Source organism: Vicugna pacos, chromosome 1, assembly GCF_048564905.1.
Source record: "Vicugna pacos chromosome 1, VicPac4, whole genome shotgun sequence".
Classification (NCBI taxonomy): Eukaryota; Metazoa; Chordata; class Mammalia; order Artiodactyla; family Camelidae; genus Vicugna; species Vicugna pacos.
In genome coordinates this window covers 29932951-29958131 of record NC_132987.1, presented here as the reverse complement: position 1 = coordinate 29958131, position 25181 = coordinate 29932951, and the positions used below count along the sequence as shown (strand labels likewise).

The 25181-nt window shown below is 37.5% G+C and overlaps 1 long non-coding RNA gene across 2 annotated transcripts in view; it reads right to left on the bottom strand.

Annotated features, from left to right (window-relative positions):
- Window positions 1–712: 712 nt before the first annotated feature.
- The window catches only part of LOC116280190 (uncharacterized), a 138831-nt gene continuing 114362 nt past the window's right edge, over window positions 713–25181 (bottom strand). For both annotated transcript variants that reach the window (XR_012071971.1, XR_012071961.1), the window contains exons 8-9: window positions 5978–6151; window positions 713–802 (exon numbers count right to left, since the gene is read on the bottom strand). This is a non-coding gene — a long non-coding RNA (uncharacterized lncRNA). The remainder of the gene's footprint in view (window positions 803–5977; window positions 6152–25181) is intronic.

Here is a 25181-nt window from a genome sequence, read left to right as displayed (position 1 = left end):
ATTTGCAAAAAGACTCACTTTTAATCACTTTAATTTGCATCCACAAATACATGTAAGTGTCAGGAACCAGTTGACCTGATAAAGGGGTCTCTTTTTATTTGTTTTTTTGTAGTAAGAGGCAGAGAATATTATAGCTTTTTTTTTTTTTCAAATTCACCACAACGTGGCACTCTAGTAATTTCTGTATCTCTGGATGTTTCTAGTTGATGGAGATGCCTTCAAAATATTAGACTTTTAGCAAGAATTCTCTGCCTGAAAGTGTGAGTCATTCTCAAAGATCTCCACTTATGAAGTCATGGAAGGTGCATGACTAAGTATGTGGGCTCCATTTAGAAGGGTGTTTCCCTGTGCTTTACTTAGAACACAAGAGCAAAAACAAAATATACTTGCTTGATTCCTTTATCATTGTATTTTCTGTTTCTTTCTTGAAGGCAGTCAGGAGTAAGAAAAATCAAAATCTAACTGCAATGACGGCAGAAACAAACCTCAACTTAATAAGTATGTGACCACAGAGGTGTGGTATGAAGCAATCCTTTCTGTTCATGAACGATACTAAACTGCACAGAGAGAAGAACGTTTATTTCAAATACAAGGAAATAGAGCATTTCTACTCCAGCAATTTTGATGGATGCTCACCAGATAACTTGGTTTCCCGGCATGATCTGCAGGCTCAAATAGTGGCCTCTTCACAACCTATGGGCTTGAAATCATTCGTCACATTTTTTAGGGAGAATTAATTACGAGAGGCTGGAAGGGCCCCAGGCAATATGCGAAAGTTCAGCTTACCGGCACTTTGACTAATCTAAAATGAAAGCAATTAATGAACATGTTATATATTGATTCTAACCTAGGGTAGACTGAAACCTAAGATAAAGACTCATCAACAGCAGTAAGTAGTCAGCATGCTCCTTTCCTGACCATGTTACCCCCACTGCAAAGGAATTTCCTAGCCTCCCTTTTCCCTTTCTCCCTCAGATTTATATTTCCATAAAAAGGAAACAGCAGGAAGAGAGAAAAAGACAGGAAGGAATGGAGAGAGGAAAGTTCAGAATTCGTTTTTATCAGCTTCTGGAACTTCAGCTTCATCTCCACTTACTGTTACACAACTAGAAAGAATCAGTCAGTATCTGCCAAACTGGGACAACGAGCAGACATTTCCCAAACAATGCATTTATGGGTGGTGTCTGTTATGGAAGAACTAACACAAAAGAAAACAAAATACAGAAATCAAACAGGTGTTTGGTTTCACAAACTAAAATGTAAAGAAACTGAATTTGAAAGACAGACCTACTTGTCCACACCATTCGTAAGCTAGCCTTCACATTTCACATTTTTTTCTTGCATGGGAACTACAAGTTCACTGAACCAGGCCTGTTCCTTATTTCCATGAAGCTATGAGACACTCTGTAATTTCTGGCATATTTCCCTTGATTTATTGCCAACGAACTTTGACTGAGGGTAGGCCTGTGCTCCATTTCCAACATCTGCTTTTAAAAGACTGCAAAATTTCATATATATGGGGTATTCATGTATTCAACTGTACTCTACCACTTGAACATTTTCATTACTCTTGGTTTTTCTATCTCAAAGATTCTAAGATTTCACCCTAACTTCTTTCCTCTCATATGATGTCAGCTCTTCACACTAAGAATAGCCTTTGGTCCTTTAACATAATTTTATTTTCCAATTTATTGCCTGATGACATTTGCTCTTCTACCTAGACTGGACCCAGTAGAGAGTTTGCCTTTAGATGACTATGACCCTTTGACCTCCCATTGTATCTGCTTTTCTAGTTTCTAAGCCCAGGCTTCCCACTTTTCCCAGCAGAGTGGTGCAGAAAGCAAACTGTTACCGAAGTCAGGAGCACTTGAATCAAATTTCAACTCTACTACTAACTAGCTCTTTACTTTCATGCAAATGATGTAATTTTTCTGAACCTATCACCTACTCTAAAACATAAAGGTAGCAATACTGTCCTCAGAGTGATTATATGGCGTAAGTGAGAAAGCACATGGAAAATGCCTCGCAATAATACACACTACAGGCACTCAGCGTTAGTCCTCCTCCTCTAACTTTACCCTAGAGCTGATGACTGTGGCTGGAGAAAGTACAGACTGAAGCCCACTATACATTCTTGCCATTTAATCATACATTAGACTAGCATTCATTTCTTACTTACTCTTGTTTTAGTCAGGGTTTCTGTTTGCCAGCCACAGAATCTACTCCAACTAGTCTCCTCGCCCTCCCTTTCTCTACCTCACTCTCTCTTCCTGCCTCTTTTCCTTCCTTGTTAAGCTGAAGCATGACATAAATACAGCCCGATGACGTTTCACATATGTATACACTCTGTACCCAGCAACCCGATCAAGACATATAACATTTTCAGAAGCCCCAAAGCAGCCTATTCTGTGCCTCTTCTCAACCCCTCTGTTCGGGTAACACCTATCCTGACTTCTATTACTAGAGATTATTTTTAATTTTACCTATTCCTAAACTTCATATACATGAAATCATACAGTAGGTACTCTTCTGTTTCTGATTTCTTTTGCTCAATAGTGTCAATGACATGCTTCCATGTAGTTATGTGTGGCAGTAGGGTGTTCTTTTTTATTGGTATATGATATTCCACTGTATGAATATATTAAATTTTATTCATTGTGTTTTTGATGGGCACTTAGGGTTTTTGGCTATTATGAATAGAGCTACTATAAATATTTTTACAAGTCTTTTGTTAGATATATACACACTCCTTTCTATTGTGTATATACCCAAGAGTGAAATTGCTGAATCATAGGGCAGGCATCATTTAAGCTTTAGCAGTTCCTCATGCTTCAGCTAGTTTAACTAGGAAGGAATTAATTGAGGGATATCAGATAGTTCACAGATTTGATGGACAGTTTTTAAGGCTGCATTTTCAGAAACATCTTCCAGGGCCACAATGCAGAGTTAGCTTGGGAACAGCACTACACCCCAGCTGACCCAGAACCTTGTTGCCTCTGATGCAACAAGAAGCTTCCATCATTGACACCAACCCAGGAAACTCCCTGCTGGGTTGAGATGGAAGGTCATCCTGCTGTGCTCTGTGGCAGAGGGGATCTGAGTGGCCAACTTCTTCAGAGAAGACTTTGAGCAAATCTTTCTTTTTTAGCGTCATATCACATCTCAGGTCTTAGAAGTACCATATATTTCACATTCCTGAGACTTACTGTAATGAAACAACATGGTACCTCTTATTTCTACCATTACAAGCTTATGCTTCAAATTTTTTTCATGATTTTTAAGTCAGTTAATATCCACTCATCTGCTTGACAGCTTTCAAATTTTTGCTAAAATCTCTGATCTCCTCTTTAAGCTCCTCTCTACTTAGCTTTTACTCTGGTACATTATTGCCTTTTTTCATTCCTTTATTGTCATTTGATGGAGATTCAGGATGGGAATTTCTGGTGTACAGTTCACTACTTTGAGGCAGAAATCTTCCTACTGCATTCATCGAAATTCTGCTCCAAACTGTCTCCATCTTTTCCAGATCTCTACCTGGTCCTCCCTGTAACCCAAGCCTCACAGATGTTCTCAACCTCTATCATCTTGGTTCGCCTCTTCTTCATTGGAAAACTTCCTGTATTGTTACCCATTTTACAGATGTGGAAAATTAGGAGGAAATCTGTCCTTTCCAATGCTAATTCTTTTGTTTGTACATCTGTCTTCCTCCGGGCTCTTGTTCGATCCTACACAGACCTCTATTAGCCTGAAATAACAGATTCTTGGAAATGGAGGTACAATTGAATCAGGGCTATATGGAATATTTGTGGTACAGTCTTTTTGAAAGTTGTTCCCAGAATTCTCCTTTGGAAGAATATCTTCTGTTTTCTTCAAATTCCTTAAAGTTATAACTGGCCTTTAGCCACACTGTCTTTCAGCTACAAGTCATATGATTTGTGGCCAATGCTCTCAGGCTGCAATGAAGTTTATGAAGCTTTTCTTAATTGTCAGTGGCCTGCCACCAACGCAGCCCTGTCTGCTGATTATTACCCTCTGCTAACTTAACTCTTTCCTTGATGGCCACTGGAACTGTTGCAAAATGTTTCTGTGTATACCCAGCATGCTTTTCTTTGTTTCTTTTTGGTGGTTCTAGCCCTGGCACACTTGGTCAGCCACTATTAGTCAAAACTATGGGCCAGCCATTTGTTGTCCTCTATGAAATAAAATAGGTATCAGGGAGGGAGGTTGTGGCAGACAAAAACTATGATTCAGAATGGTATGGTAGCTAAGGCAACTTAGGTTCTGCAGCACTAAGACTCATTGGCTGGGAGTCTACAATAGCTCTCAGAGCTGGAAAGAACTGTGTTTACTCCTGCTCTGTAATCAATTGCTTGTGTGTGTGTGTGTTATATATATATAAACACACATATATAACTGTTAAGTAAATTGTTGGGAGGCAAATAGCATTATAACCTCAGGCCCTATGGAACAGAGTAAGCACTTGTTATCTTTCATCTTTCCCTCTCCACTGACTACTTGTCTTTTATTTTTCAAAGCGTTCAGAATCTCTTTACACATAAACAAACTTTTCATATACCTTGATGCTTACATCTTTCTCCTTTTAAAATTCCAACACCTCAAAACAGAATTTGTTTTCAATTTCTGAACCCCTTGCTCCTTGACTGCTTGGCATCTGCTTCACCTCTTACCACATCATTTAAACTACCTCCACTGATGGACCCATGGCCCCCAACCCCAGAATCCTCTGCCATCTTCACAGTGTTGATGTCCTTTACCTTCCAGGAGTGTTCGTTCTTTTATCCTTCTTCTGCATGAAAATCTCTCTTCCCTCACTTTCAATTGCATTTTTGTATCCTAGTTTCTATCTTTTTCTACATCTTTAACTGATGTTTTCCCCTTGTACTTTCTCTTAAATGTAAGTGTTTCTCCAAGTCCTCTATCTCCTCTCTTACATCCGCTGCTCCCTGTCCCCACTCCTTACCCTTTGTATGGTTGGCCACATTCCACTCTTTGTTCTTCAACTGTTCCCACTGTGTGAATGTCAACATCAGTTCCACCTCTCTTGGAATCTCCATCTCAGTATTTCCAGCTGCTTGCTGGATTTCTCCACTCAAATGTGTGCCAGTATCTCTACCCTATGTCTGAGACAAATCTTCTGTGACTCTTCCAGTAAGTTTCCCTTTTTGACTTCCTTATTTGAGCACCACATTCTCAGAAATTCTTCTGTCTATCTCTTACTTTCCTGTGTTTAACCAATTGTCAAGGTCCTAGGGATTTTTCTTCTCCGATATCATTTGCAGTCTTTCCCTTCTTTCTATCCCCACTGGACTCTCATGTTCGTCCTCACTGATTTCACTTCAATAAATGGATATGTTTCTTAACTGCTCTTCTTGCTTCCTCTGACAGATGAATTCTAGATAGCTCGGCCAGCTTAACAGCATTAAAACACAGATACAAATGTAACTTTTCCTTGCTTAAAACTCCTATGTTTCAGTTACCATACTTATTATTACTTAAGTAATAAAACCCTGACACAATTGCCTTAAATAACGATGTTTATCTTAAATAATCAGAAGTTAGGAGATAGAGTAGTTCCAAGGCTGATTGGTTTGGTTGTTCTATGATGGATTCAAGAACCTTTTCTTTTCATGTTTCACTCCACTGTCCTCAAGTTGGATCCCTTAATGGTCACAAATTAGGTGGCTCAGTCCAGCCACATTGTTTAGATATACAACATATATATGTTTCATTGTGCTTGTCCTTTTTTTTAAGTGTGATAAAAGTTTTCTAAGATTTATCCCCAGCATAATTCTTCTCACATTTTACTGACATGAAATGTGGCTGCCTAAATAAGGTTACAATGATTGGTTTAGAATAATCAGGAATTATCCCCAGATCCCTATGAGGTGCATCCTTGTACAAACTTAGTCTTGCTAAAAAGGAAGAAGAGTGTTAAGATGTTGGATAGGAAACTTACAGGTTTGAACTGCCACCTCCATCTCCTTCCTCTTCTTTCTCTACTCCTTAACTTTCTCTTTTTCCCTACCATCTCCATTGTTTTTCTCTTCTTTCTCATTTTAATTTTCTCTTTCTTTAGCCTTTTCTTAATAGTGCATCACTGGTGACATCCAGGTTTGATGAAGTTTCTGATCTATGAAAAGAGTTTCAGGGAGAGGGAAATTTTTTTCTATGGTTATATAACATATTTTAGTCAGATCTAATAATTATCCAATACTACATTATTGTTGTTCTCTTTAATCTGCAAAACTTTATATACTGAAAGGGCAAGAGAGATGAAGGAGTATGAGAAAGTTCTTTCAAAGAAGTTAAGATTTTAGTGGGCATATACTGTATTTACAGGTGAAACATGTGAACTGACAGTACACTTAAAAATCCAATTAATAGTGTGAAAACACTTGTGCAGCCACTAAGGAAAACAGTATAGAGATTCCTTAAAAACTAAAAACAGAGTTACCATATGATCCAGTGATCCCACTTCTGGGCTTATATCCAGAGAAAACTCCAATTCAAAAAGATACATGCACCCCAATGTTCAGAGCAGCACTAATTACAACAGCCAAGTCATGGAAGCAACCTAAATGTCCATTGACAGATGACTGGATAAAGGAGTTGTGGGGTATATATATATAATATGTAATATATTATATATATATACACATACATACATACACACACACACATACACAATGGAAAACTACTCAGCCATAAAAAAGAATGAAATAATGCCATTTGCAGCAACATGGATGGACCTAGCGATTATCATATTAAGAAAAGTAAGTCAGGCAGAGAAAGACAAATATCATATGACATCATTTATATGTGGAATCTAAAAAAGTGATACAAATGAGCTTATTTACAAACAGACTCAGACACAGAAAACTAACTTATGGTTCCCAAAGGGGAAAGGGAGCAAGGAGGAATTAATTAGGACTTTGGGATTAGCAGATAAAAACTACTATATATAAAATAGATAAACAATAAGGTCCTACTATATAGCAAAGGGAACTACATTCACATTTTATAATTATCTATAATGAAAAAGAATATATATATATGTATAACTGAATCACTATGCTGCACACTAGAAACTAACACAATATCGTAACTCAACTAAACTTCAATTTAAAAAAAGGAAAAAATTAGTGGAAAAACACTGACATACAAAATTCAACGGACTAGAGTGATTTCTCCCCTTTTGGAGTGGCAGTAAATGATGGTGAAGTTTATAGCAGTGGGACAATAAATCCACCTCTAAAACTCTTAGGGATAAAAGGACAGAAAATGTAAAGAGTATTCCAGAGAAAAGGGGATATTTGGAGAGTTTTGAGGGGAGGAAAAGGAGTGAAGTCACACAGCAAGATAATGGACCTTCAGGAGAAAATGGGAAAGTGAGTGATTCCCAGTGGAAAGAAGTCTAAAGGTGTCTTGAGACCAAGGAAATTGAATATTCATTGTTAAGCTGTTTGCATGTCTGTGATTTAAACATCCATCATTGCTCCAAATCTAAAAGGAGAATCTTCTTACGTACTTGTTTTAAAAGGAAACCAAGAGTCCCATGTGTGGGTGACTATGGAACAGAATCTACAGGTGAGGATGGAGAGGTAAGAATAAGATTGAAAATTTCAGCAAGAGCCAGAGGTTGAAGCCAAGGCATGGCACTGGGACTCCAGCCAGGACTTTCTAGGAGGGAAAAACAGTCCTGGAGCAAGATCGGCCTTCCTGTAAAGTACACAATAAAGAGCTCTTGAAAATTTTATCTATTTCTCAAAGGGTAGAGCGACTTCAGTTGCCATCTGGATTACATACAATTAGTTGAAAAAAAAAATGAGACCAGGTTAGGGCCTGCTTACAGTAAAGCATTCTATAAATGTATTTCTCTCCTCTTTTACTTTAACAACTAAGGGGAATATGCTGAATTTAAAAACAAACAAACAAAAGGCACCAGCCTTGATATTAGCCTGAACTACCTTCAAGCCTTAGCTCTACCTAATACTCAGTATGTGGCCTGTGGTACATTTTCTAACCATTCAGGGCTTTATTTTCTCAGCAGCAAACTGATCATAATAATATCCACCTTGCAAGGTTACGTAGGGCACAGCATCTGGTAGATAGTAAGTGCTTAATTAATTGTAACTGTTGTCATTGTTATTTCTACTAATAAAAGATAACAGTTATTATGCATTTGGTATGCTGGGCATGACGCCTGGCACTTTACTTGATTTATCTTATTTAATACTTACAATGACCTCATAAAGTAAGTGAAACCTTTATTTTACAGATGAGGAAGCAGAGACCAGCTGGTTGCCAACCTTCCCAAGGTCATGTAGAGTCCATGTCAGGATTTGAAACCAGATGGAGCCCATTCTCCCTAAGGGGTAAGCTATGGAAGAGAGGAATGGGCCTAGGGATCATCAGATGGACTTCCGTGAGGGAGGCTTCAGCTTGGACAGAAGGATCTGGAAGTTTTGCTGAGTCACGCTTCTAAACAGACATGGGGAGGCAGGAACATCTGTGGTATGTCAGGATGAGAAGGGAAGAAGTAGGGAGGCAGGAAGTGGTGGAGGAGGCATTATAAGGAAGCAGTGGGAGTGAGGGAGGAAAAGCATGTGGAACTTCAGGCAAGACATTTGCAGGTGCACTGGGGGCGGGGTTAAAGATGGGTATGTTGTCTTGAACTTCTAGCACATGGACAGGTTGTGAGTTGGGTGAACCAGATGATTGATTTAAGTTGGTTAAAAATGGTACATCTCTGACTGAATGAGGCCAGACCTTCCAGGCTGAATGATTCATCCTTATGCTGTGCAAACGAGTTTCTTTTCTTGAGAACATATATCAGACAGGTCACACGAGCAATTAGCTGGAAGCAATCTAAAACAAAGGTGAATTGATGCAAGCTTCACCTATCTACCCCTTAACAAGATCGGGTGAGTCTATATAGTGAAGGGAAGGGAACACAGAGAGGAAGGGGTGGTGAGGGGAGGAGTGAGGCAGAGCAATCAGTCAAATGGTTCCACAAACAAGCCACGTACACTTCAGTGCCTCTAGCTTTTCCCACATGCCCCTGACCAGCATTCTTTCTGCCATGACTACTTTACTCTTCTGGACTGCACTGGTATACCAGGTCAAGTTAACTCTACATTTCTCCGTATTTTGGGACAATATTATGGGTAATATTAAACATCAAGCCATGCACTACCTGCTACTATCATGGTTGAAGACTTAGAAGCTATGTGTTTGAGCTGAATGATGCAGCCCAAGTTTGTGTCATTCTCTCCCATTTCCAGATGAGACTAGGGGACACACCAAGGCTGTTCTTTGACTTCATGCCCTATCTCTGATCAGAAATGAATTGTACTGAAATGGAACACTGTGTTTCTATACTGTATTACAGTTACCTCTTTATCTGACCATGTCTTCCATTTGTGCACTGCATCCCCAAGGAAGGGGCCTGGTAAATCCTTACTGACTGAGTGAATACAATTATATTGAAAAGGAGCTACATAAAAAGGGACTGTAAGGTGTAACAGAACGAAATGTTCAGTAATACCCCTGGCTTGACCCACCGGTTGTCTAGATAAATTCGTATCATTCATCCATTAGGATTATTTTCTTTCCTCTTACATACTTGACATTTCTTTCCACCAAATCTATGCCCTGGCTTTTGCTGCATCATTGCACCAGCAAGTGTTTGTAAACTTGGTACTGTGAACAGTTATAAAATGAAGCAGTAATACCATGGGGATGAAAGCTGACTTTTCAGAATATGTCCTATTTGTGAATCAGATTAATTATTTAGCAAATGATAAAAATAGCTACTATAACTCTTAAAGCATGATCTTTCCTCCTATTAAGAAAACTGTCTGGAAAAATAATTCTAAGCACTCAAATATGTCCTACGCTTGTAGCTGGAGGGGGTGTTAGGGATAATTTAGTCCTATGATGACAAAGCTTATTTTTCTCTCTTTAGTGTTAAATTTCACTCTGAGTTATAATTATGAAGCTAATATTATGCCATTATCTCATGCAAAAATAAGATCTTCTTAGCTTACGAGGTTATATTGATAAAGTGATACAGGGTTCAGAACTACATAAAGATTTTTCTTTCCCAAGAATTGCTATTCTTTCTCTCTCTAACTAGTAGAAATGGTATACTTCAGTAGAAATTACCCACTTCACCCAATTGGGTCTAACATATAACTTTAAGACACCAAGTTCTTTTCTAAAGTGATGATAGATTTACAAATTTTCATTTTCTTTTTACTCTTTCTGACAAGTCATATATATCACATGATTATTTCAGAGCCCATAAAATCCAAAGAGAGAGTCACAGACGCCAGTGAGTGTGAGAGTTGGTGACCTGGAACAGGCGCTGATGTCACTGACGAACAGCTTGGCAGTTAGAAGTGCCAATCTTTGGCTCCCACCTGCTGAGCCCCGACATCACTTCTCAGCCAGCTTGTGGCATCTGTTTGCTCTTTCCAGTGTCCAATGGATCTCAGGGATTAACTTCAGCTTACTTATTTTTCAAGTCCACCCTAGGGTTTCTCTTCCCTCCAAATAGGCTTGTTGGGGAGTCAGAGTCCTTTCGTCTCTCACCCTCTTTTCTGTTTCCTTTTCACCACTCTGTAAAATGCAGAGGAGCTCCTTCATTTTAAGGATCTTACAGTTAATTTTTTAAAAAGAAAGAGAGGGCAACAAAAAAATCACACACACACACACACATTTCTCAGAGTCACTCAGATAAAATATGAGAAAGAGTAACTGGCAGGGCATCTGGGCAAAAACGATACTTGATACAATTCCAAAGGCAGATTGCTTATGTTGTGCAATCTCGAGTACGAAAACCTTAAATCTAAGAATCGATCCTATAAGATCTATTTGATTAAATGATTTATGTTTAATAATAATTAAAAGAGTTCTTTAATTCTAGACTTGTAAAAAAATAATTTGTCAAGAATAACTAAATTCACACTCTGTAACAAGATGAGATTCTGTTTAACAACTACAGTCCGATGATGAATGGTCAAGGGTATATATGAGAGTAATAGCTCTCCTCTCATGAGCCTGTACTATTGTAGGAATTATATTAAGTGATAATTATGATCTCCACAAACACCTGACACTATACGTATCCCCTCACTCTTAGCAGGTGAACTTCCCACCTTCCTCACAGAGAAAAATAGAAATCCCCTTGGTTTTTTTTTTTATCACTGAGCCTACATGTTTTTGTGGACCTGCACCCACTTCCCTTTACTCCTATGACAGTTGAGGTGTCCCTCCTTTTGAGGCCAATCCAATGGTGTTTTGGTAAATGTTGAACAGTCAGCTTTCTGTAAAAGAAAAGTTTCCTCATTTGTAATATTTGTTGTTATCTGTGATGTAAATACTTCCATTATAACTGATTTTAAGCTACTAATACGATATTACTGAACGACAGATGGAAAGAGATGTGCACCTAGGCTTTTGCAAGCCACCACCCAGTCAATAATCCTTGTCTCCTGAAGAAGCAGTAGAGAAAGGTGAACCTGTACGCAGACTCTGGAGTCAGCCTTGCCTAAGTTTGTATCCTGTTTCTACCCATCAACGTGTCTATGGTTTTGGACAAGTCATAACTTTTTTGTATCTTAGTTTCTTAATTCCTAATTCCTAATTAAAATTATGCTTAATAAAAACATACCCTACAGGGTAGAGCAACATCATCTTCCCAATTTGTGACAAAAAGGATAAGATATCTTTGAGACAGAGTACTGTTATTAATCTTCATTTTACAAAACTTCTGTGTCTGTGGGTCTGTTTCTGTTGTTTATAGATTCACTTGTATTATTTTTTGGATTTCACATATAAATGATATCATATACTTGTCTTTGTCTGACTTACTTCCCTTAGTATGATATTCTCTAGGTCCATCCATGTTGCTGTAGAAGGCAATATTTCATTCTTTTTTAAGGCTGAGTAATATTCCATTATATATATGTATCTATGTGTGTGTGTGTATATATATAATATATATGCACCACATTTTCTTAAACCAATCGTCTATTGATGGGCACTTGGGTAATTTCCATGTCTTGGCTGTTGTAAATAGTGCTGCTATGAAACATACCTTTTCAAATTAGAGCTTTCATCTTTTCTGGATATACGGCCAGGAGAGGGACTGCTAGGTCGCATGGTAGCTGATTGCTTTACCATTTGCACAGCTACAGCATGCTGTGAGGTACCTTGTGCAGCATCTGCTACCAGTGATTGGATCCTTATTGCCAGCTCTCATTTTAGAACCACATTTCTAGGACCATTCATCTTAGGTTGGATTGAAAATGAACCCTGAGACATGATTTTGAATGGAAGAAGTTTACTGGGGTGTGCTCTCATGACATCTGTAAGAGAAGGTGGGAAGATGAACTGGACAGAGAAAGAGGTTGAAGGGTGATGGGGCTGCACCAGAAGCCTCAGCTGATTTGGTGAGAACTCTGGCACTGGGATGGCCCTTCTTGTTTTTATCTGAGGCAAGTGTTCCTCAGCAGTAACAAATAAATGTGTCTGGTCTGTTCACATAGAGTGCATTCTTCCTGAAAGGGAGAGCTAGGTGGTACACAATGTCAAGCACTATACCTTCAGGAAAGATTTTCTACTGGTGACCAAAGTACTCTTGATTGGCTTTTGTGATGTCACACTTTCCTGGTTACCCTCCTAACCAGACTTGAAATGCTAGAGTCCTTAAGTCCATGTCCTCTTGTCATATGACACTCTCTCCCTGAGTGTTCTATCTGATCCTGTGGCTTCTGTTACCCTCTCTATTCTCTCTGCCAGACATCCAGTTCATTCTTGATATTTTGAGGCTGCTGTAGCCTTTCATATACGAGAATAAACTTATCTTCCCCTCCAAAACCTGACACTCTTTCATCATTCCCTAACTCTATAAATGACTCTACCATCTATCCAGTTCTGAAACCTAGAAACATGGGGAACCATTCTGGATACATCCTTTCTTTCATTACCCTATTTTATCAACTTCTTAGCCCTGTCAGTTTTGTCTTTTGACAATTTCTTGACTCCATCTAATTTCTTTCATCTCTACCACAACACCCTAGTCTAAGTACCATCATCTCTTGGCAGGCACGCTGTCTAGCCTCCTAAATGATGTACACCCACTCTTGCTCCACTCCAGTCACTTTGTTCCACAGCTGCCACAGTGGTCTTCAAAATCTTCAGTTCTGATTATGTCATTCTCTTACTTAAAACTCTCCTACGGTTCCTCATGGATCTTTGGATATTGCTCAAAAGCTTTACCCTGGCAAAGGCCCTGTTGTGATCTCCTGTTTCATCTTGCCACACACTGCCCCTTGCTTCCTCTGTGTCAGCTATAGACTCTCAGTTCCTTGAAATTGCCATTCTCCTTCCCATCACTAAGTCTTCCTGCATTCTGCACCCTCTCCCTGGAAAACCTGTCCCCACACATGACCCCTTCACTTAGTTCTTAGTCATGTTTTACATGTCAGGACTAACATCACTACTTCATGGAAATGCTCTCATTGAGTGAATAAATAGAAGAGGCCTGGAAGTCTTTTAAGCATGAAGAATCTCTATTTGGAGTCAACTGAAAACAGATCTCTCATTTGTGAAGAGCCCTGGCTCTTGCTTGAGAACTACCACTGAGCATCTCCAGGAGACTGCAGAACTTGGTGTTGCTGTGAAATAACTTCCTGATGACTATCATATGGATCATAAACATATCCTAAAGAGACAGTCCTATACCTGTCCTTACTAACATTTATTTCACAGGACAAAAGTCCTTGATTCTTATGTAGATAAATATCTCATTAACTCTTTAAACTAGTAAAATCGTTTTAAATGGAATGGTTTTAAATACAACAGAGGGGGCTACTCTTTTTTAATTTCTTAAAACTGGTCTTCTTTTCCTTCACACTGAGCTCTAGGCAAACATAAATATTTCCCATTAGAATTCTGTGCCTGATACGACTCATGTTATTTCCTCCTTGGAATGCTTTCCTTCTCAACCGTTTTTCTCTGTTTACTGCCCACCCTCAATGTGTACAAATCTTGAGTTTTCAAGTCCTATCCATCTTCACTTTTTCCTTGGAAAATTTTTCTTATTCTCTGCCCTAAGTTTCCTCTTATCCCAGTAATCCCTCTTATTTCAGAATTCAGATTTTCTGCATCTCTCTTATGGTATGCTCTTATATTCTTTACTTGTATTTTAATTTCATGTGTGAAAGTTTATCTTTATTGTATTGTGAGCTCCTTGGAGCTACCTATGTTTGAATTTCTTTTTTAAAGTCCTCACTGCACCTGGCATAGTGCCTCGCCCAAAAAAGGAAATCAATCAATGTGTTTTGAATAAACAATTCAATTTAATGAACAAAAGATTTTGGTGACCAGTGATGAAACAAGGACCACAGAGGAGCCAGAGCCTAAATAAACAGATAAACAACCCAATCCAAAAATGGGCAGAAGACCTAAACAAGCACTTTTCCAATGAAGACATACAAATGGCCAATAGGCACATGAAAAAACGCTCAATATCGCTAAGTATCAAAGAGAAATGCAAATCACAACTACAAAGAGGTATCACCTTACACCAGTCAGAATGGCCATAATTTAAAAAATCCACAAATGATAAATGATGGAGAGGGTGTGGAGAAAAAGTGAACCCTCCTACACTGCTGGTGGGAATGTAGTTTGGTGCAGCCCCTATGAAAAACAGTACAGAGATCCCTCAAAAAACTAAAAATAGATTTACCATATGATCCAGCAATACCACTCCTGGAAATATATCCAGAGGGAATGCTTATTCAAAAAGATACATGCCTCCCAATGTTCACAGCAGCAATATTTACAATAGCCAAGACATGGAAGCAACCTAAATGTCCATCGACAGGTGACTGGATTAAGAAATTGTGGTATATTTATACAATGGACTACCACTCAGCAATAAAAAAGAATTTGTAGCAACATGGATGGACCTGGAGATCGTCATTCTAACTGAAGTAAGCCAGAAAGAGAAAGAAAAATACCATATGATATCATGCATATGTGGACTCTAAAAAAATTAAAAAAGAAAAGAAAAGGAAAAAAAGGACACTATGAACTCATCTACAAAAGAAACAGACTCACAGACATAGTAAAAAATCTTATGGTTACTAGGGAAAGGGAGTGGGAAGGGACAAATTTGGGAGTTTGAGATTTACAAATGTTAACCACTATATATAAAAACAGATAAAAAACAAATTTCTTCTGTATAGCACAGGGGACTATATTAAATAATCTCATAATAACCTTTAATGAAAAAGAAAATGAAGATGAATATATGTATATATATGCATGACTGGGACATTGTGCTGTACACCAAAAATTGATGCATTGTAACTGACTATACTTCAATTTAAAAAAATAAACAAACAAACAAACAAATAAATAAATAAGACAATGGACCAAGAGCCAAATAAAGGAGCCAAGAGTAAAGGAACAAAGAAAAAAAGATCTTGAGACTAAAGTTCAACATTATAGATGCTTCAGTTGATGTAGTTGAAATTGTAGGAATTCCAAAATCAGGGGCAAGTTAGGTGACTCACATGCTGAATCATGAAACCTCCCTGCTTGAAAGAAGGGTGCTAGTTGGTTTGAATTATTATATTATTTTAAGTGGTTTTCCTCTTTTAATCTCAAGTTAGAGGAGAAAAATGATGTGTCCTATGACTGGAAAGATATGAGGAGATACTTCAGCAGTGAAACCAATCTTGGGAAGTAGAATGATAATCTGAAAAGAGGAAACAAAAGCAGAGCAAGAATTCTGTCAAGCTTCTCAAGGATAAATGGAAATGCAATTGCTCACTCAGAAACTAAAGCCCCAAAGAAAGAGAGGGTACAAAGTAAAAAGATTCAGTGGAGTGGTATTAAACGGGAGCCTACGGAGGCAGAAAGAGTAGGGACAAAAAATAAAACACAAAAGTCTTCTGTGAAGCTTTAGGATTTATATTTTCTTATCCTCCATCTGTATTTTTGGTGTAATGCAGTCAAAAATTTCTGGTTGGGCGAATTCAATTTTCACCCTGATGTTCTGATACAATGTAGGTGCAGTTTAAAAAATCCACTGAAAACAATTTGAAATATATCTTTCAACTTACTAATTCTTCTATGTTTTCTTTTGATTACAGTAGTCACTTTGGACAAAAGGTATAAGAAGTTGGAAAATTTAGACTTCAGATGACTGTAACCACATCATTCAATCCCGCAGTCTCTATATTCAAAGAGTCAAGGGAGATAAAGATCTTTATTTGACATCAAGGCATACCAATTTTCAATACCTCAGTTCACACTAATACATTTTATGCATGAGCTCATCTCTTCTTTCATATCATATGCATTCCTTGGTGCTCGTAAAAGTTTCTCAACACAAGACTCATTGTCTTTGTGTTCTATCACTCTTACATTCTAGAATGCAGGCACCCAAATAGTAATGATCTCATAGTTGATGAATCGAGTCTTAGATGTACTATGAAAAGGACAGATTATTGCTAGAAGAATTAGGGGACATGAAATGCAGTGGTATTTTGAACTATACATGCACAAACAAAAGAGGAGCTCGATTTTGTGCAATATCCACGATCATCCATAGGAATGTCTTTCCTTTTCCTTGAAGTCAGCCTTAATAGCATACATATTATTTACTTATCAAAGTGAAAATTAAAAGCATTAAGTGTAAGCCAAATAACTGGTAATTATGGGAAAAAGTATTCTAAATTACAAACTATTTTTCAGGAAAACAAGAGCGCTTTGGTTATAGCTTGGCAGTCAGTCTAGTTGTGTAGAATATTGTGTGAATCTGTTAAATGTCAGAACAGAGTAATAACAGCTCCAGCAAATACTTCTCTTGGTCTATAATGCACATATTTTTAATGTAATAATTTAAAAATCTCTTATTATCTAGCACCAAAGAATTTTTATTTACATTTTATCTCAATAATAATCTTAGGGTATTTCTGTCTTTTCTCTCTTTTTTCCCACTTTATAAGAAGTTGAACAGAAACAGTCACTTATAGTGGCAATACAAGCAAATAATAATAATAATAATAAAACACTTCCAGTACTATCTGAGACTTCTTGGGGAAATAATTCCCAGAATATCTATTATATTGAAAGTCTCCTGGAATCAGTGGGACTTAACTGTTACTATACAACAAGAAATGCTTTTCATTAGGGTGCAAAGATCATGTGAATGAGCCATTTTGGGTAATTATTCTTACTGAGGACTAGTGGGAGAATTGAATGCACATGGGCAGCACATAGACCAGGGCTGAAAATTTTCTGAGATGACTGTTGTTTTATGAATAGTTTTTATATTATGCCAGGCTCAAATTATTTTGATTTTAGTTTGAATTTATTTTTTTTTCAAAATTACATACGCACATAATTTAAGAGCCAAGGGTTACACTAGGTTTGTTTCCAAAACAACAGTGTCAACTCTTTTTCTTTCCTCTTCCCCAGAAGCAACCACTTTTACATCCTTTAGTTGACTCTTTGGGTGTCATGCTTTTTAAAATTGTTGCTCCTTGATTTTTCAGTTTTAGCCATTATCTATTCAGTTTCCACTATGTATGACAAGGAATGCGGTCTCTTTTCTCCCTTAGTCCTCACCATCCTCCCCAAGGATTATAATTTTGCTTATATGAATATTCAATATTTATATTATTAATATTATGAAATGCAATTCAAGGCTGAGCCATGTGAAAAATTGTTATTTTTCTATTTCTGTTTTCTCTGGAGTTAATTGCCATTCTTTACCTTCTTTTCCTTAGTTTCCTAATGTGTTCATGGCTAATTCAACCTCAAACATTTTTGGCAAACTCTTTACTATAAAGAGCCATAAATCTTTTAGACTTAAGTCCTTTAGACCTTGTGGTCTCTGTCACAACTACTCAACTCTGCTAGTGTAGGTTGGACGCCCAAGCTGTTGTTTGCTGACCTCAGGTCCAAATCATTCCTCAAGATTTTAGTTGCCTCAGATATTCCATCAATTTTCTTTTTTTCCGTCCAGAGAAGTTTCTCATGGGGTTGCTCTCTACGCCAGTATCATAGATGCCATCCTGGTGTCTCCTTCAGCATCATTCTGAGACTTTCCTTTGGTTCTTTTTTTTTGTTGGATCTCCTGTTACTTGTATCCCATGTCTTTTCTCTTTCTTGGCTAACTCCCTCACTTAAATGGAAAACAAACAAAGCTGTAGTAATCAAAACAGTGTGGTACTGGCATAAATACAGACACACAGATCAACAGAACAGAATAGAGAGCCCAGAAATAAATCCACACACCTATGGTCACTATGACCAAGGAGGCAAGAATATACAATAGAGAAAAGACAGTCTCTTGAGCAACTGGTGCTGGGAAAACTGGACAGAAACATATAAAACAATGAGATTAGAACATTCCCTCATACATATATAAAAATACACTCAATATGATTTAAAGACTTAAATGTAAGACCTGAAACTATAAACTCCTAGGAGAATATAAGAGGAACACTCTGACGTAAATTGTAGTAATATTTTCTTGGAGCTGTCTCCCAAATCAAACAAGGTGAAAATAAATAAATGGGACCTAATTAAACTTAAAAGATTTTGCACAGAAAAAGAACCATTGACAAAATGGAATTACAACCTACTGAATAGGAAAAGATATTTGCAAATAATATGACCAATAAGGGGTTAATACCCAACATACATAAACAGCTCATACAACTCAACTTCAAAAAAACAAACAACCCAATTAAAAAATGGACAGAACTAAATAGACATTTTCCCAAAGAGGAAATGCAAATGGCCAACAGGCACATGAAAAGATGCTCAGTATTGCTAATTATCAGGGAAATGCAAATCAAAACGACAATGATATATCACCTCACAGCTGTCAGAATGGCTATCATCAAAAAGGCCACAAATAAGAAATGTTGGCGAGGATGTGCAGTAAAGGGAACCCTTGTACATCGTTGGTGGGAATGTAAATTGGTGCAGCCACTGTGGAAAGCAACTCCATTTCTGGGTATATATCCAAAAAAAAAAAAAATAAACCAAAAACATTAATTTGAAAAGATACATGCAGCCCAATGTTCACAGCAGCATTATTTACAACATCCTAGACTTGGAAGCAACCTAAGTGCCTGTTAACAGATGACTGGCTTAAGAAGATGTGATATATATGTGTGTGTGTGTGTATATATATATATATATGCATAATGGAATATTACTCAGCCATAGAAAAGAATGAAAAATTGACATTTGCAGCAATGTGGATGCACCTAGAGAATATTACATTCAGTGAAATAAGTCAAAGACAAATACTTTATGACTTCACTTACATGTGGAATCTAAAAAATAATACAAATTAAAGTATATGCAAAACAGAAACAGACTCACAGATATATAAAACAAACTTCTGATTACCAAAAGGGGAAGGGAAGGAGGAAGGGACAAATTAGGGGTATGGAGTAACAGATACAAACTACTATATCTCAAATAGATAAGCAACAAGGATATACTATATAGCAAAGGGAATTATACCTATTATCTTGCAATAACCTGTAATGGAGTATAATCTGCAAAAAAAAACTGAATCACTATGCTGTACACCTGAAACTAACACAATATTGTACATCAACTATACTTAAAAAAAAAAAGGATGGAATTAAATTAACAGAGATTTGTTCTTCTCTTAACCCTGATAGCTCCAGAATGACTTTCACTGTGATTCCATCATAATGGTGGACAAAAAGGTTTATAGTATAATTGCACTGCAAAGTTTCAGAGAATTGATGTGATGCCTCATGCAAGTGTTTCCTTTGAGCAGATGGGACTGGCTGTGTACTTTTAGGTCTTTCTTAAGAAAGAAATAACTTTGTCAAATTGATATTTGCTCACAGCAGTTAGAGTAATTGTAGAATACAGTACTGAATGTATCTTAAAGCATTTGATTTCCTACAAATAAGAAAATTAAATACTTAAAATATATTAAACTAAAATATATTAAATCAAGAAATAATTTTGTGGCAATTAAATTGGAAAACTAACAGGGAAATATATTGTTTTCTTGATGTCAATGAAACCTAGTTTGTAGTGTGTTTTTAAGAGAATGTTGGTATTCCCAGATCTGTTAGGAAACATGTTCACAACATGAATGGATTAGATAAGAACTAGGTATACTCCTGAACTCCACTATTCTATACTAACATACCTAATGGTTTATTTAAATATAAATACCCAAGTAGAAACGGGATTCCTGAGGCTGACTGATGGCTTCAACTTTGACCTTTGTGGCCTTAGGTTTCCTTAATGTTACTTTTATGTCCTTTAATTTTAGGTGCAGTATTGGCGGAAATGTGTCATGTAATCATGGCTTTACTATGGTAATGGCACAGTATAATAGTAATTATCAAACAAACCCTAAAGCAGTTGTGCATGTAAATTAGGCCTATTTCTCATTAGGGATTTCGCCAATATATTTCTAATTTATGAATTTCTACATCGTTTGAAATCAGGCTTAACACCAATCTCTCTATCCACTTCATGATTAAGAAAGCCATGAAGCTCATAAAAGCTTCATTGTTCAGAATATGTCTTTCCACTTTTTGATTCTGTCTTCGAAAAGCTTCTCTGGAAAAAGTTTTTTAATCCTATTCTTCCTTTCAGATGTAAGCAATATAAACCTTTGGCTCTATTTCACAATGTTCTTTAATACATCACACCCAGTAAACGAGGAGTGTTCTTTTAAAAATAGTTTTAATTACTTTGGGGGTCAAAATCACTCTCAAATTGGATAAATTATGGGAAAAATGGGATCATGTTTTTTTGGAAGGTGCCACTGACTTATAGAGACTGTCCCAAGAGTTGCATAAGAATATATTGATAAAAAAGAGTAATAAACTTTAAGAATAAAGCTTAGAAAAATGTAGTCTACTCCCAAGCATGGAAATAAATGAAGACCAGTCAAATGACATCCAGTAAGGGCTGTTCATTCAGAACCTGCTACAGCAAGAGAGTCAGCCACCATAATTTGTGTTTGGCAGAAACTCAGAGGCAGGCAGAGAAGTGGGACAGCTTGTGAGTGGAAAAAAGGAGGGCTTCAGGTGCGCCCTGATTGGAAACTGTTGGCGTGGCTGGAGGTCAGGTAACTAGAAGTCGGACATCCTATGACGTTGGTTAAGGTCATGTATTTGGCTTTATTACATTGGTCCTAAGCTGGTAGCAGGGGCAAAAATTAGGGAAGCTGTCGGCGGTTATTGATCAAGTTCTGACCCTCTGGGGCTGATTTCTATCTAGGTTGTGGTTTGGCTTGCTGGACTGGCTGCTGCAGGTTATAAGTCAGAGTTCTGTTTTAATATCTGGTCTGGCTATTATGTGTCTGTATACTCAGTCTCTCGCAGGGAATCAGAAGTATCTGTCATCATATGAAAACTTAACCACAAATTCACAAGAACTAACTTAAAATTCAGGGTTGTTTTCCAATCATCATATTGTTCTGGGTAATTTTTATTAGTGAAATAAAACATGGTTGATTTGTTCCCCTTTTTCCAGGTAAGGAGGGTCCTAGAAAACTATCTCAAGTAATTAGACAGCAGGAATCAATTTTTGATTTAGTAAAATCACAAATCTGTGAAATGATTTAATCATAAAAGACTTTTCCTTGCTTCTGAGAGAAAATGAAGGTGACACTTAACCTCACCTATTTCAAGGTCTGTAAACACAGCACGGTTTGAATTACAAGAAAATTTCTATTCTAGTGACTGGAACCAAGCAAAGGCTATCCTGTAACACTTTCATCACTTTGCTTTGACTCAATGTTACCAGTATATTTTTTGCAAACCAGAAATATATTTATTTGACAATTTTCAAATGTCCCCAAATGCTATATTCTTGTCAATGGATTTGAAAATCTGTTGTGTTAAATATGGGTAAATAAAAAATAATACAAAAGAAAACAAAAATCATGTTAACAGGCAAAGCACACTAATGGTGGTTCCACTTTCTTGAAATAGATCACTATGACATGGCAGTTAACAGTAATTAATAAGTGATAAATAAAACAATAAAATGTCAGTCTGCAAGTAACCTTGTCAGACTCCTGATGTTGCTCCAGGCTCCACCAATCAGTCAAGCTAATTAGGAGGATCAGACAGCAATTAATATCTTAATGCCTGTGAGACCTGAGACATGTTATGAATACCACAGAGTTAAAGGGGCTGCGTTGAGGTGTGAATATCTCGAGGGCAGAAACCAACAGCAAAGAAGAAAATGCTTCTCCAATTCTTTCCTCCCTGGCTACTATCTGCACCTCCTTCAAATAACGTGCTATTCAGATTATTTCATGTTAGTGGCTCAAGAAAAGCATTGTACATCTTTAAGACAATTACTCAATTGTTTCCTTTAAACGGGAAGAATACGTTAAATGTACAGTTGATTTCTGCTCTCATGAATATTCATTGAAGTAGCTTATAATTATAAACAACACCAGCCTTCACCTTACCTTTTATAGCCCCTCATTTTAGCAACGGAGGTGTATTAGTTTACTTGTCTTTTTCCCTATCTAAATTACTAGAAATGAGAAATGATAAACTCATTCTGCCTAGTATAAAATGGATGATCTAGAAAAATACCATATGAGATCGCTCATTTGTGGAATCTAAAGAAAAAAACCAAACAAAACATAAATACAAAACAGAAACAGACTCATAGACATAGAATACAAACTTGTGGTTGCCAAGGGGGCGGAGGGTGGGAAGGGATAGACGGGATTTCAAAATGTAGAATAGATAAACAAGATTACACTGTATAGCACAGGGAAATGTATACAAGATCTTATGGTAGCTCACGGAGAAAAAAATGTGACAATGAATATATATATACATGTTCATGTATAACTGAAAAATTGTGCTCTACACTGGAATTTGATACAACATTGTAAAATGATTATAAATCAATAAAAATGCTAAAAAATGGATGATCAATAATGAATAGTTAGAAAATGTAAGCTTACAGTGCATTTTTGAGACATTACTGGGCTGAGGTCTTAGACAAAATCATCTCTATTTTGAATTGTAGCAAATTCATATTAAAGACACTACACTCTTGGCTTTAGCTCCTAACTCTGAACCTTTGCAGTAAATACAGACAAGGTGTTAATTAAGAGAACTGCCAATCCAAATGAATAATGCAGTGCTGGAAACAGTACGGGTGAGGGCTTGACCTTCTGCGTCAAAGAGGTGCTCTATTGCTGAAGTCTCAATTTTGAAACTATGACTACAGAATAATGAGAAAATGGGAGGAAAAAAATGGATAGTGGGATCTCCATTAACTCATTCAGCTACTCCTAATTAGTTTGTAAAAACTGTCAGGCAATGTTGAATGAAAGTCTTTTCAGGAATAGGAAATGAATAAAGGTCACCATATGTACAAAGTATTTTTTCAGCCCAAAGAGTGAACCAAATATTTAGTGAGAACAGGTGCTTCATAAGGGCTCTTCCTAAGTGCCCTGCTTTAAGCAGCAGCATAATAAAGCAGCCGCCTTCTTCTGGACACTCAGTTCAGGCTGAGCTAACTCAGCCACCTCAGCCCCGCATGGGGAGGGGAGGTGGGCGTGCAGGGCGCGGAGGCATTCAGAGAGGCGGGGTCCACGGTCAACCCAAAGCCAGCCACCTCTGACTCCCACACGGCATCTCAGTCACCTGGGAGCTCAGGACCATACGAGCCAGACCCTTTCAACAGGTAATTCTACTCCTGCTTCGAACTTGACAACTAAGTTGGGAAGTCTTTTCTAGGCTATGTGGTTGTTCCAGCTTAAAGGAGAGACCCAGTTACCATTTAATCAGGACTGAATTATAAATCTCTGACGTTTCTCAAATGTTTGAAAAACCTTAACCATTGTCTGTGAAGATTCTTCCGAAGCTACTAAATACCTCAGGCCATGAGAATTAAAAAAACAAAAATTTCAGTGAGGCCAATACTGCAAATAACTTAGTTGCTTTAGGAAAGGTGCTCTGCCTTTGGCTTCCTTTTCTGGGAAAGCTCCAGGTTGAACAGAAAATAAGACGGAGGAAAATCTTCTTGTAAAGACTAGTGGCATTTATTGAAAGCCTATTCGGGACAGGCACTGTTCTATCACCATATTATAACTTCATGACAATTTTATGAAGTAAGTGCCATTATTATACCCATTTTACAGACAAGGATGCTGAGGCACAAGAGGCATGGTGATTTGCCCAAGAACACTATTCGATCCAAGTGCCGAGTTTTACACATGAATCTCGATGTCCAGGGTGTCACAATGATCCACCTTGTCATTTGTTTTCACCTGGACCCCAGACACTGTCGCTTTGGTTTCTCCAGGGTATCTTACTCAGTTTAAATCCTAGCCTATATCTGGGCCCACAGGAACAGCTAGCTGTTCCCACTCAGCTCCACACACTCAGGATAAACCAAGTGACCACACACCCAGGCTTTCAAAGCAGAAGCACATTTACTGTCATAAGGAAGAAAGCAACACCTTCTCCCCAACTGAACACCTCCCAAGTTAGTTGTCAACAGAAGGTGAAGTTGTAGTAGTAATTCCTCTGGGACCACAGCTTATTGCTGGGTCTCTGGCAGAGACTGCTGTTCTGAGGACATAATAAAGTTTGGCTTCAGAGGGTCACCCGAAAACATTTTTGCCTAGCCTTAAACAGCGACCAGGGTTTAGCAATTTTAGAATCTATTTCCCCTATTTCTGTGTTAAAACGTTCAACTCCTTAGTTGTCCATCTTCCCCAGGTGCCCTATGAGTGTGAAGACTCACTTCCCTACAGTTTTTTATCCATATGATATTTTTTATGTAGAGTTACCGGGTAAAAACACATGACAGTTAAGTTTAGCTTGAGGAGAATTTCAGAGAAATTCAAGTTTAACTGGGCATATGTGCTTTTGTGTGCTAAATCTGGCAACTGTATTCTATAGCTAACTCATTAAAAGTAAGAGGAGGGGAAGCCACTTTTTACTGAGTAAACTATCTTATTTCGTGTAGATTAGTTTAATGACACGAAGCTAAAGTATTTTTGTGGTTAGCATCTGCAGATGGCTGCAAAATTTTCTCTCATTAATTTTAAACTGTACATTATAAATTAATCA